Here is a 13,961-nt window from a genome sequence, read left to right on the forward strand (position 1 = left end):
CAGCAGTATCTGTACAATCCCCACTTTTTATATATGAGTTGGGGATTTGTATTCCTCATGACACCTGGCCCTCGCCGCTTGAAAAGTGTAAATAATCCCATCACGGCACAAAAAACTCATCAGTGTTGGGTTAATCCCTTGTTTAAGGCAGTTATTGCAACTCCACCCATTAATTCATGCTTTATATGAAGAAAAAGTGCTCACTTAGCATAAATTATGGAGCTGTGATTGCCAAGGCGTGTTCAGAAGGAGTCTTCAGGTTTTAAGATTGTTTCGGACAGAATGTGTCAGTGCATTATCTTAATAAAGTAGTCTGCTGCAAGATTTTGAAAAAAGTATCCATCTAAAAAAAAGGGAACATCAGTGTGCGACTGCTTGAAAATCTTTTAATATGTTATCTCCTACAGTATATGCCTAATGTGGAAGTGAAGCTGTGATGCTCTGCTAGAAACCATTTTTGGAAGTGTGCAAAATTTGGACCCTGCCATCATTATCAGAATGTTCCTGAGATTTGTAAAGTTAGCTTTTCTCTTTGTTCGTATTTAAAAGTTATTTGACTGACCAGGTTCAAATCTTGAAATTGACATTTAATTTCAAGGGTTTTCTAACAAGTGGTGGTAAAATCACACGTTGAAATCAACTCTTATGCAATTAGAATTCAGAGACAGCAGAGCAATTCATCAATTTGCATTTCATTTATATAAATAAAAAAAAGACAACACAGAAAAAAAAACAAGCAACACGGAATGTTTCTTTCTAGTTTTTGTAAATCAAGCAGTTGGTATCAAAGACACAAATCAACCCTAACCTAAGACTACTGCAAAACAGTGTCTGTGAAAATAGGATTTCTGCTTTCCTGTCACAACAATGTGCAATTTGACTTTGTTTAACTCTGACATTTTAACATATATATATATATATATATATATATATATATATATATATATATATATATACAGTATATACACTCAAAATATATACTTAAAGCTATTGACTTAAAAAATTGTAAAATGACTACTTGCAAATGGATGAATACTTAGTAATTAACGTAATAATTTAGCATTTGCTTTTCCTTAACAATTCAGGAGGTTTAAGCAGAAACACAATAAAATAAAGTGGAAAATAGCCACAAAGCAAATGTTTTGGAGTGTAGGAGCATGTTATATTAAAACATGGCACTTAAAATGGATTGTTTAGAATTAATTAAAATAACTAATCACTTGTTTCCCACCATGCTGTACCCAAAGTGTGTGACATGTTGGTACCCAGTGGTGTAGTCCTAAATCTTAAAGTACTGGAATGGCAATTAAAATATAGATTTTTCTCAAACAGATTATATGAATTCACATTTTATTTGTACATTGAACTAGAGGTAACATTTAATAGGTAATGCATGCATCTTGCATGTGACTTTTAGGCTACTCCCCCTTATATTTATTTTTTTTCTTAGCAGACGCCCTTATCCAGGGTGACTTACAATTGTTACAAGATATCACATTATTTTTACATACAATTGCCCATTTATACAGTTGGATTTTTACTGGAGTAATCGAGGTAAAGTATCTTGCTCAAGGGTACAGCAGCAGTGTCCTCAACGAGGGATTGAACCCACGACCATATGGTCAAGAGTAGACAGCCCTAACCCCTAACTACTGGTTTGGTTATTTTTTGTATATTTTTATCATGCATCCTTTTTTCTATTTCTTTCGATTATGAGGTCATCAGCAGGGCAAAACTTCAATCACCACAATGCCCTGTATAGTATATGCAAAGCAGCTTTAAACCCGTGCTTATGTCCGCAGTAGTATGCACTTTTGCTGTCTTGTTTGTCAACATTTTTACTAAAAAACCTGTTAGCCTTCTTAAAGTAGTACTAGTTTGTAATATAAGTCCCTAATGTTCTCTTCATTGCATCACAAGGACGATTCAGACAATTGTGCAGGAGAAGTATGTGACTCTTGACTCTGCAAACATTTGAAATATGCACCGGTTATCAGAGACTCTGATTTGGAGTGTACCATCAAAGCTGGTATATAGGGAACCGGACACTGATAGTTTTGTTCCTGGTGGCAAGGTGGAGAAAGACTAATTTGTGGACTATTAACTCTATTTAGGAGTATCAAGATATTCAGTGAATAAGGGGTACAGGGGTAAACAATGGCCATATTATTTGTCATTCCTAGAAAAATTACATTTGGGGTGTCACTGTGCTTGTTAGATGGCTGGGCAAATTAAAATTGTTTGTGTTTATCTAAAGAGCAGATTATTATTAGGGATACCAGCAAATGTAAAAAGTATGCTTTCTGAGTAGGTTAAAATGGGCAACAAACTCCCCACCAGCTCTACAGTTGAAGGTATGCATTACATAGAAGGCACACATTGTACCAGGGAATGTAACAAAAAGCACCTGTTATGAGTGTAATGCATGTTGTGTTCACTTGGAGTAGCAAAAGCTTTCTGAATATGCTTTTTATTTAAAGAGTGGTCAGCCAGTGAGTACCATGCGTAAACTATAAATAGTCTTTAAATGTAAAGATGTAATGGGATCAGGTTTTGCGTTTGGCTCTGAAGTAAATGGAGAAGGCAGGCAAAAAGGCTGGCCTTTCATCTGGATTCTTATTTTCCCCTTAATAAAGATGCACTTAGAAGCAACTAGCGAGTTGTTTCCCTGCCGCACATTTCAATTGAAAAGCAGAAGGCTTTCAGGGCGGCACGATTATTTAAATACATGGCTTGTAACCTCTAATTTTTCATATCAGTTTACCAGTTCACATTATCAAGGCTGTAGCTGTAAAAAATGGACTGAACCCTCGGCAGTCAGGGACACAACAGTGGAGTAGTTGACCATTGAACTGTTCATAGGGGACACTTAAGTCTTTCATCTTAGCACAAGGGGATATTTTGTTGGAAATTACTACAGAATATGTATGACATAGGTGTTTAATTTGTATCACAGAATGCTGCCTTATAAAAAATATACCAAATGAATTCTGTATGTATGCATTGCCATGTGCTTAAAATGCACTGTATGTTTGTTCTATATAGGTGTGATTTTTTCATTCTACACCAGGTGTTAGCAGGTGTGCCTAGTTTGCCATGCTTGTACACAATCTATACTGGTATGTCACAAGAAAAATACTAATACAAAAGCTAGATTACAGACGCTTTTAGCAAAAGCCAAAATCATTTTTAGGATTCAAAAGTATAGATTTTACCTGTACGTTGCATTAATCAAAGGCAGAAATAGGATATCTGCTCATCTTACAAATCTTCCTTATAGGTAAAATTCTGAGTTTTCGGATAGAGTCTGATCTGTGTACAGTAAAGGTAGAAGATTGTGAAAAGGGAACAGTCAAAGATAATGAGCCACAAGTAAAAGAGACACAAGCTGGAGATCGTTTGAGTCATTTTCTTTTTAGATTCTGACCTGTGTCCTCTGGTAAATGTTGAAGTCTTTTAATCACATTAACAGCTGCATTCATGATGTGGAGGGATGGACGTACCAGTAGGGGTAGCTAGTGGGAAGTGTTGTAGCTGAGTTATCATTGCTTCCTGTGTGGGTGATATCAGCAAAAGCTGCAGTGCCCTTCCCATATTCCCTAGCTGTCCACTCCTATGCCACAAAAAGCCACTATTCTCCCTCATTGCCAGCTTTGCAATGGACTAACACTGCTTATTGACATTGATGTACTACTGACATCCTAACATACTGGTATTTTACATTACGAGTCTAACTACAAAACACTGTATTTGCACATACGGTTACATGGTAGTACCTTATAAAAAAAAAACAACCACAATTATAAATACAGTGGAATTACAAGATGCGTCCAACTGCCAACCTTTTTAACTTAGTAATTACGCATGTTGTTACATTGTTGGTACACAACCGATAGAGTTATATGTAAATGTAATGCTTGCATGCTACTATCTGCTGTACTGCTAGAAGCTGGTGTTCACAGATTCTAAGGTTGCAGGGCTACCAGGATGTTGTAGAACAAATGGAATACCAAACACTGTATGCACCAGTTCAAGAGCTGATGAAATATAGGGATGGGCATTGCTGGTCCTTGATGGCTGTTTAATAGGTATAATTAAATTCCTCCAGACCACGGATGGAAGATTTATGTGTCCAATTAGACAATTTAGGACAAGGTTAAAACAAAGACCTAAAACTATCCTTTGAGGACCACTGCTGTTGGGGGAGAGACTATTTTTTAAAATCTTCTATTATATTGGGCCTGCCTTGAAACACTCCAAAATGCTCATTTTTCTAGATGCAATAGCGATTGTCATTTTGAGAATATATTCCACAATTTTATGACTTTATTTTCATGCTTAATCTGAATATAAAAAGATAAAAGTGCTATCTGGACAACCAAGACACACACCGGTGGTAAACTCTAGGTGCAAAATAATCACATGTGTTTTTAATGACCACTAGTGCTGTAGTGGACCTGCTTGACTCTTTTTTAATTCAAATTTAGTATCCATTTATTTTACCCCAGTTTTCTCCCCTGTTTGAACATAAGACCACAAGTACAGAAAAGCTTGTTATATGGTTCAAATTGTGTAGACTAAAATAGGACCAACATCACATCTAGCAGGTGTCACCTTATTCTTGTACTGACCAGACCCAAAACAAATTAGCTTCTGACGTCAAGGCGGTACAACTGTAGGTCAAAAAAGATGAACCTTTTCATTGGGCTAACTGACAGTCTGTCACGAGGGGACTCGTTTAAGATGACAGACCCCCCCCCCCCCCCCCTGGGAAATTAACCTGTGACCTCCAGAACCTTGTCTAACCGCGTAGTCAATCGGTTGCCATAGGGATGTGTTATTCAATTGAACATTTGAATAAATAACAAAACAAAACACCCAATTAGACACACATAACTACTACCTGGGCATTAAGGAATAATTGACCCTATTTTCCACTATGCAGCAATGATAAGGCATTAATGAACTAATAACACTTATACACTTTCTGTAATTACAGCTATTGTGATATTTAACTGAAATGAAGAGGGCATTTTCAACAAAACGTAATAATGGAAAGTGGAAAACCTAGGCCATAGTGTAATTTTCACCTGTTTGTTAAGATTTCCTTTTTTAACCGGGTCTGGATCCTGAGCACCCCTTAGTGGAATAAACCAGCTCCCACATTCATTGAAGGGAAAGGTGAATGCAGAATTAAAAAAGCAAGGTAAAACAGGCTTGTCCAAAAGGTGCAAACAAAAACCTCAAAAAATGATCACTGCTTTGATGAAAAAAGCAAGGTATGTGTGCTAAATAAAGTGTAAAGCTGATGCTTGCAGATTAGAAGTTTTGTTTATTAAAAAAGCTGGGTTGAATGTGCCAGCGCAGCCACAATCAATATGTCATTTCTTTCTGCAAGCTGTCAGTCGTGCCTCTGTCAGACAATTGTGATTGACAATGGTGCCACAGAACATGTCTGAAAAAAGCAATGACTCCAGATCTTTCAGGTTAGTGTGTGTGTGTGTGTGTTTGTGTGTTTGTGTGTGTGTGTGTGTGGGGGGGGGGCTGGAATCTGGAGAACAAGTGATGGAAGCTTGCCCTAGTTTTGCAAAATCATGCCATTTCTCATTTAGTTCTGACAGTAGTTCAACATCTTGTATAAAAAGCAGCAGTTGCTGATGCAATACACATTGGCTAGAACATGTTAATTACCACTTTCCCAGCTCAGTTATGACAGGCGTTCTTTCAATACCTGTGACAAGATATGGTGAAATACAAACAAGAAGGTCAGAGACGGTAGATTGCAGTTTTAAGCGCCAGAGTGCGTATTTATTCAAAGAATACAAAAAAAAGCTCACAGAGTAAAATAAAGGTTGAAACAAAACAATCACACACCATAAAATCAAAATAATTCTCACCCAAGTCAAACTATTACAGTGAGCTGGAGCCCCTACACAAACAAGTGTCTCTCTCCCCAACTGCTGCCCCTTAATGGGCCTTTTAGCTCTCTTTTATTACAAAATAGTATACGTTGTAAAGAGGGTCTAACTCTTCTCATGATCTTCGTGATATCCCTGTCGTCACGGCAATCAGATCCCATATAAATGGTCCTACAGTATATATGCTTTCTATGTGCCAGAATGCAATACCCACACCTATTCTCTATATTGGTAATGAATTGCATAATAGGAGCCCAGGCTTTTCTCTGTGGGCTATCACCTCCAAAATATAAATAGATATCTAAATCACCAAACCCTCTACCCACATTCAAAAGGGACTTTCATTTTTAGAATTATCTCTGGACAATAAAGCGTTAGACTAAAAAAAGATAAGTGTACCGAGAATACCGACAAACACAGAGAGCATGATGAATAGTACCAATGAATTGTTAGAATCTGATGGATTTTTTTTTTTCAGAAATGGTTGAATTGGCTGGCTGTCTAACTGTTCTCAATGCAAGTGCGAATGAATGTTATCTATCAGACGTGAGACAGAGAATAATTGGGGCTCAGCTGTGCTGTGCTTTCATCTGAGGGGATGGTTTGGCACAAACAAACAGGTGGCACAAAAGTATATGTGAAAATATTTTTCATTGGAGCATTTTCTTTGTTAAGTTAGAATGAATGCCAGAATAGGATATACACTGAATAAAGATTATGCCAACTTGTGTAGCCTTTATACAGTTCAGGTGTCGTAAATCTTATTAAGCATTGTAGATGTTCATGGTGAAGCACAGATACTTATATAGTAAAGCATGCCACCATAGTGAACCATATTAAACAGAGTAAATGTATATTGAAACATGGGAAAAACTTCATAAACAGCAGAATTACAGTGCAAAACTTTGTTTTATTACTGGGAATGGTAACAGCCAAGTTCAATGCCTTTAATACTGATTTGCTAACAATAGACCAGATGATGGGCAACAATATTGTTGGAACACCAGAAAACAAATCTAGTTCTCACAATAATCCATCAAAAGTTATTGCTAACCAGAAAAAATATACATGTAGTTAATTAGATTAGCAGACCTACAGTCGGTTAATGCTAGAATTATCCAGCTATTTCTTCTAGCTAATGCTGGAATTATATAGAGAGCCCAATAATTTATTAGTTCATATATACAGGTTGACTCAAACAACACATCATTGGAACAAAACGGTATTAAAGAAACGTCTTAGAAAAAACAACAATTACCATGTGCCAAGCCAATGGTGGAGCTCAATTTAACTTTGTTTGTTTTCTCATTTGCGAGTTGTTTATGAATCACCCTGTATATTGGCCGTGTTGTTTCCTTCCCCTCATCTACCCGGTAATTCCACAATATCTCAAGTGTTTATAGCAATGCAAACAAACTGTCTCCTTCAACCACTTCAAAACAGATCTCTTCTATACAAAGGGAAACAAGAAAACCAATTGTGTATCTCAAACAATAGAATCAGCCTTCCACATGTACACAAATGTACGTGGAGCAGTGGTGCGTTGTTAAGAAAAATGAAGCAACTGCAGCATTCAATCATGAGAACAATGACCATCAAAAAGTATTAAATGAGTCAAACAGGCATATGTGCATGTTCAATGCTTTACAATAAACTAGTTTCATGGGCTGAGGCTTTTTTCCTTTTGACTCCTCGTTTATCATTGATGCTCCAGAGCCGGCAGGCTGTCTGGCTGAGTAACACCTCAGTGAGCTGGGAGAAGGTGGCAAAGGCCTAGCTGGTTCCGATAGGACCTCAGGGCTCCCTTAACTAGAGCGCTCCACTGGCTTGGGCATGGGGCTCCCAGAAGCTCGCCATTTAACCCAAATACCCATACACCTTCTATGCATAATTCATCGTCTGGGCTGCTGAGGGTTGCAGGTAGCTGGCGCGGGAGAGGCTTGTTAATTAAAGCACAGAGCAGATGTTGGGTAATTTAGGGCATTCAGGGGATGACAGGCTCTGTTGCGGAGCCCAAAAGATGTTTGTCACGCAGCAGCTGTTTCGTATTGGTGGTGGGGGGGGGACAGGACAGACGCAGAGAATTTAAACCTTTGAGAGAAGTGTGCGTGTGTGTGTGTGTGTGTGTGTGTGTGTGTGTGTGTTTGTGTGTGTGTTTGTGTGTGTGTGAGTGTGTGTGTGTGTTAGGTAAAGCACCACCCATTACTCAGATATGCACAGATTGGTAGACAGTTTGAGATAGATCACAGCTCCCTCAACTGAGTACGTCCAGGTTACCTGGCAACCTGGAAAGTCTTTTTTTTATTTGTATCAGCAAAGGGAGTGCATCGAAGGTTCTCACTTTTCTTAAAAGACTCTCTCGACTTCAATTCTCATTTCCTGTGCCTCTGGTTCTTGGTGCATGAATAATTTCTAGGCTCTGGAGTATACACTGTATGTTGCATTAATCAAACCTTTTCTAGAATGGCAGTGAACCAATTTCAGAATGGTATATTTTGCCTGCCCTAAAATTCTGCAAAAGGCTTTTTCATTTTCTTTTGTCTGGTCAGTTTTCTGGCCCACGGGAAAATGGCAAGTGACTCAATGTTACAGAAATGCAAACACTTTCAAAGAAGCCATGCTCCCATGCAGGATTTTTGGGAAGTGTAGATAATGATACAAGCTAGTTTATGATGTACTTTTTGTGAATTTCAAAGAGGCACAGTCCCAAAGCATATGAATATGGGGAAAGGAAGTCTTTATAAAAGATTACACTTGGACCATGCATTCAATTGGAACATGCATCCAAAGAGGCTCTGCCGCCATGCAATATTGAAGAAAGGCATGTATAAAAGCTAATTATGCTTGGGGCACAGTGTGAACAAAGTCCAAATACCTGATTTGAAGGTTTCTGTTTCAATCCCCTCCTCCCTTATTTAAATGACATACTAATGTAAAAAATAATCACTGCTCTATGTTATCTTATTAAGTATCATTATTTTTTTTTTTTTTAATTATTAATTAGTCATTTAGCAGACGCTTTTATCCAAAGCGACTTACAGAGACTAGGAGGTTTACTATGCATCAACAACTGCTGCTGCAGAGTCACTTACAATAGGACCTCGGTTTTACGTCTCATCCAAAGGGTAACACACAGTGAGTTAGTGGCTGAGCCGGGATTTAACACAGAAACCTTCTTATATCAAGCCCTGTTCTTTAACCACTGGACCACCAAGACTGTAATTCCATGTCAGGTGATAGACTTCTAGTATGGATAACCCCAAACCAACCCCTGCAGGTAAGACAAGTTGAAGGGATATAGATGGGATACAGGTACTATTGACTGAACCTTTTGTACATTGTTTGAGGCACTCATCGTGGGACTGTGAGGTAGCCGGTCAGTCTGCTTTCATGTTGACTAATCAGGGAGTGTTGTGGTCTAAACAGAAAGAGAAGAAGCCCTGGCCCTGCTCAGGTTCCATTGGAATATCCATTTGCTAAGCAGACTGTATCAAAGACGACACCTGAGACAGCCTAAGCCACTTAGATGTTGGTTTTTTCTTTCATCCTTCAAACTTTAAATCATAAATTCAGTGGTAAAACTATAACAAGCTAAGTAAAAAAAAAAACACTGTTTTGTTTCTGCTGGAGTTACAATTGCATTAGATAAGAGCCTAATTTTAGCATCTTTGTATACAAAGCTTATACAAACTATAGAAATATTCCTTTGCATGCCGGGAATGAGATGTTTCTGCTCTGCTGTAAATCAAAATCTTGGATGTCTCTTAGACTCACTCAGGGCTGCTGTTTCCATTAGCTTATAATAGGCATGTCATTTGGAAGTGACAAAACTGACAGATTTTAAGTGAGTGTTCGTCGTGTTCGGATTAATAGTCATCAATGTGTTTTTCATACAAAAAAGAAACACGGTTGCCGTTTTCAGGAATTAATTCAGGTAGCGTTCCCATGAATCCTTAATGGTCTTTTGTTACCAAACCTAGGCTTTGCACGAATCTGAAGGTGACATGCATTTTCAGTCCATAAACACAAGCTCTATTTGCTTTTTTTCTAGCCTTGAATCCTCTTCTCTTTGTAAGGTGATGTTCACTTTAAACTTTACTAGCAGTGTGTTTTTACTGTTTGGAACAGGTTTATATTGAAATAATAGGAATGAAATAAAATGAAACTTAAATAACAATGACCTGCCATCTCTTTCTTCTCCCCGTTTCTTCCTAGCAAATTTTGGATGTTCTTGTTTTTTGTAAAATGCATGGTCGTCGAAGGGTGGTGAGGACACATATTATCATCCATAAAGAACAAAGGACCAATAGCATTAGCAATAGGTCTCTCCTCGATTGAAAGAAGCCAGGGAAGGAGGAACGGTAAGGTGTTTGTGTGCATGTGGGGTGGGGGGAGGCGCATGGGGGGATTCATGTAGTTGACCTATATTTAAATTTAGCCAGGTCACCATTTGAAATAATGAATAGGACATTTGTCCAAAAATGGCACACTCCCCTGCTGACTCAACAATACTGTGTTTTCTTCTGCACAGCTGGTGTCCCTTGGAGAAATCTAAATAAATGAGTTTTAGCCTGTACCTTGTTGAACATTAGCTTGGTGAGCTTTTTTGATCTCATGTAGTTGTTTCATTTTTTTTGTGTGTTCTGGGTCTTGCTGGGTCCTGTGCTGTGCTGTTCTGATATGAACTTCTCTGTTTCTTTAATCTTCAGCATCCCCTTTCCGCAACTTTCTTTGAAATCAAAGGCTGAAATATGCAAGAACACACAGTTCCCAGTGAAAAGAAGTAGAAGCAACGTACTCATTTTGTCCTTGTAAGATATGTAACTAAACAATTAAACTGTAAGATATCTGACCTAACGTTGCTGCAAAACAATATGTTTCAAATTTGCATGGGTTTGGTACAAAACAAAATGCAAATGGTGGATTGATAGATATACTGTATAGATTGCTTTTTAGCATTTGTTTAACATATCCATCAAAAACAGATTTAGTTGTCATGATTATCCAGAATGTAGGTGATAGTGATAAATTAGGCCCATACAAAGAGTGGTGAGGGAGGTGTAGACACACTGACAATCATTCACCCTTGGGAGGTTTGGAGACATGATAAATTGCTGGCAAGTCTGATGGGCCCAGGCTGGAAGGGAGGGCAGGGAGATAGGTTTGAAAAGAGACTCTGAACCCTATTCACAAAGCTTTCACTCACAAGTTATTGATATAATACAATCTGTTCAATAGATTATTAACATTTAGTATACATGAAATGTTTCTATACTACTGTTAAAGAAGCCAAAAACAATCTAGGACGGTTTTGTGAATATACTTTAAAGAACAGTCTGTAAAGAACAGTTTCTGGACTGGAAGGGGATGCCTTGACTGATACTGGATACTCTGTTGAACTTACCTGTATGAACAAGTTTTTAACTGACTCACAGAAACATTTCAACATTTCATTGGAGTCATAGCTGCAACGGTCTTTCAGTAACTTGCAGGTTGGAATGTCTTCTCGTGAAAGGTGCTGCAAAAACATACTTGTGTTGTATTGCATTTGCCAGTTCAAAAGAGAATATTGTGCCAGTATTCTCACAATCCCAGCCCGTGTAGTTCCACTATAGTACACTGTGGATACAGTAGAGTACCTTTGTAATGTTACACTTCGCTCCATAGCACATGGGTTGCTTGGCTGAGCACCCTCAATTTCACATACCAGTAGTTCATGAGTGTCCCTTCATTGACTTTATAACTATCTGTCTTTAGCTGTTAAAATCAGGACAGGACAATACAATGTATAAAGAGTTTATCTGTGAGTTTACAGACATCATTGTTCATTTGTTTTTTGTGGTTTTGAACACTGCAATTAAAGCTAAGTCTGGAAGACATTTAGCCAGATGACTGAAGCCATTCACAAGAGAATTACCAGCACAGGTGCACAGACTACATTTTGATGAACGTCTTGGAGACTGGCCTAAAAATAACCCTGGTTTTAATCACACTAGCAAGAGTGAAGTGTGTGTTTTAGTCAAGTAGCTTTAAATAAATGAACCCTATTTAAATAAGCAGAATTAGAATCCTAAATATTAACATTAATCTTCATCCTTGGGACTATCGCACCTGTAAAATATAAGCACACTATATAGGTCATAGTTCACAGATTATATCTTCCAAAATCTTCTTACCATAACATACAACAGATAGATAGACCTGCCTGGCTTTGTGTGTCTAGTTCCATTAGACAGGTTGCTTTTACAGATGTATTATTAATTTCTCAGAGATGGTGGGACATAGAGAGTTGTTTGAAAGACAAGTGAAAAGTTGTTGTGGGCAAAAACTGGTCAGATAGCAGCATACCCTGGGAATTAATCAAGATCAATACTGTCGGAGTGACAGCCCTACACTTGATTAAAAGTGACTGCTACATCTGGCAGCCACAGCCATTACCTTACCAGCAGCGATCCCAGGGGCAGGCAAGCAAGAAGTGACAAGTCCAGGTCAGACTTCTGAAAGAGACAATCCTGTCAATTCAGGTATTATATATGCTCTCTGTTGAAATAATGATATACCGTGGCCCTGAATCTTAAAACCAAGGTGAAAGGTATTGCTTACAGGAACAGGGGATAACTTTGACACTGTTTCATTTAAAACAAGACATTCAACACAAGTCCTTTGATGGGTTTTCTGTGTTAACATTTGCTTTGGTGCAAAACCCATCTATTTCAAGCAGTCAGACAATGCCCTGCATCAAACGATAGCTCACAATCAAAAAAAGAACACATTGCTTTTTTTTTTTCTTTTGAAAATCTGTAGAAATTCAAACTGCTCTACTCTCCCTACAGTTTGTCTTTGTTTTCTATATATACTGTCCTGTACCAAGACCAGCCAACAACTTGAAATACACCTGCTTTATATATAACACACACTTGGACTGCTTCATTTGCTATGCAGATGGAATCACTGAAATGTATTCTGAAAGCTATAAAAGCTGCTCTGCCATGTTTAACTGGGTTTTACAATTTTCTGCCATGCTTATCTGTGATTTCCCATGGTTGCCCTTGCTTCACCATGCTTTTACTGGGCTTTACCATGCTTTATTATACTTGATTAAGCTTTTACCATGGTATACAGCAGTCCAAATAGAATGAGATTTGGATATTGATATGGTAATAGAAATATGCTGGGCTTGTGAAAACATCAGTTAACCACATTCTATACATTCTGGTGGTTCTGCAATGCAGTGCAGTAATTTGGAGTACTTGGATGTCCGTTGGCTTTTTCAAGCTTTTGTTATTTCAAAGCCGCATGCAGTTTTGTAGCAGCAGTTTTTTTTTTCAAAGCAAAGAGAGGGTTAAGAAGATTGCTTCGATCCTGTGCTCTGTAGTTCTGCACATTCCCTCAGTAGTTGTGACACAAATTTGTTTCTACACATTCTCATTCCCTGGGACTTCATTTAGCTCAGTCTATTACAGCCTACACAGATTGTTTTATGTGTAACAGCACTAAGCTTGGACTGGAGTCTATAACACATGTGAATGTCAACCTACAGAGAGAGAGAGAGAGAGAGAGAGAGAGAGAGAGAGAGAGAGAGAGAGAGAGAGAGAGAGAGAGAGAGAGAGAGAGCTTCAGTTAATCCCAATGTCTACACTATGTTATACCATCTTGTAATCTTTATCTGCTCCATGTAAGCAATAAAACCCAATACAGCGAGAATTACTAGGAATTACAGAGGAGTTTTGGTAAGTAATTTGTTATGTCAAACCAGTCCTTAATCCTCGATAATTCCTAACATTAACAGTTTTAACTGTACATTCCAGCACAAATGGTCAGCATTGGTTTTAAGATGATCAGAGCTGATTATGCTGTTCAAATATATATAGATTCTCCCTAGCGGAACCCACGATAAGGGTCTTGTATTATTCAAATAAAAATATGTTATGTATAAAATATACAAATAACAAAAAATTAAGAGCAGTCCATCCTTTAAACATTAACAGTGCTGCTATACACTGTTCAAACATCCAGTGTTAAAGCTGCTGCTATACACAAGCA

The sequence above is a fragment of the Acipenser ruthenus genome, chromosome 16 (genome assembly GCF_902713425.1).
Source record: "Acipenser ruthenus chromosome 16, fAciRut3.2 maternal haplotype, whole genome shotgun sequence".
Taxonomy (NCBI): domain Eukaryota; kingdom Metazoa; phylum Chordata; class Actinopteri; order Acipenseriformes; family Acipenseridae; genus Acipenser; species Acipenser ruthenus.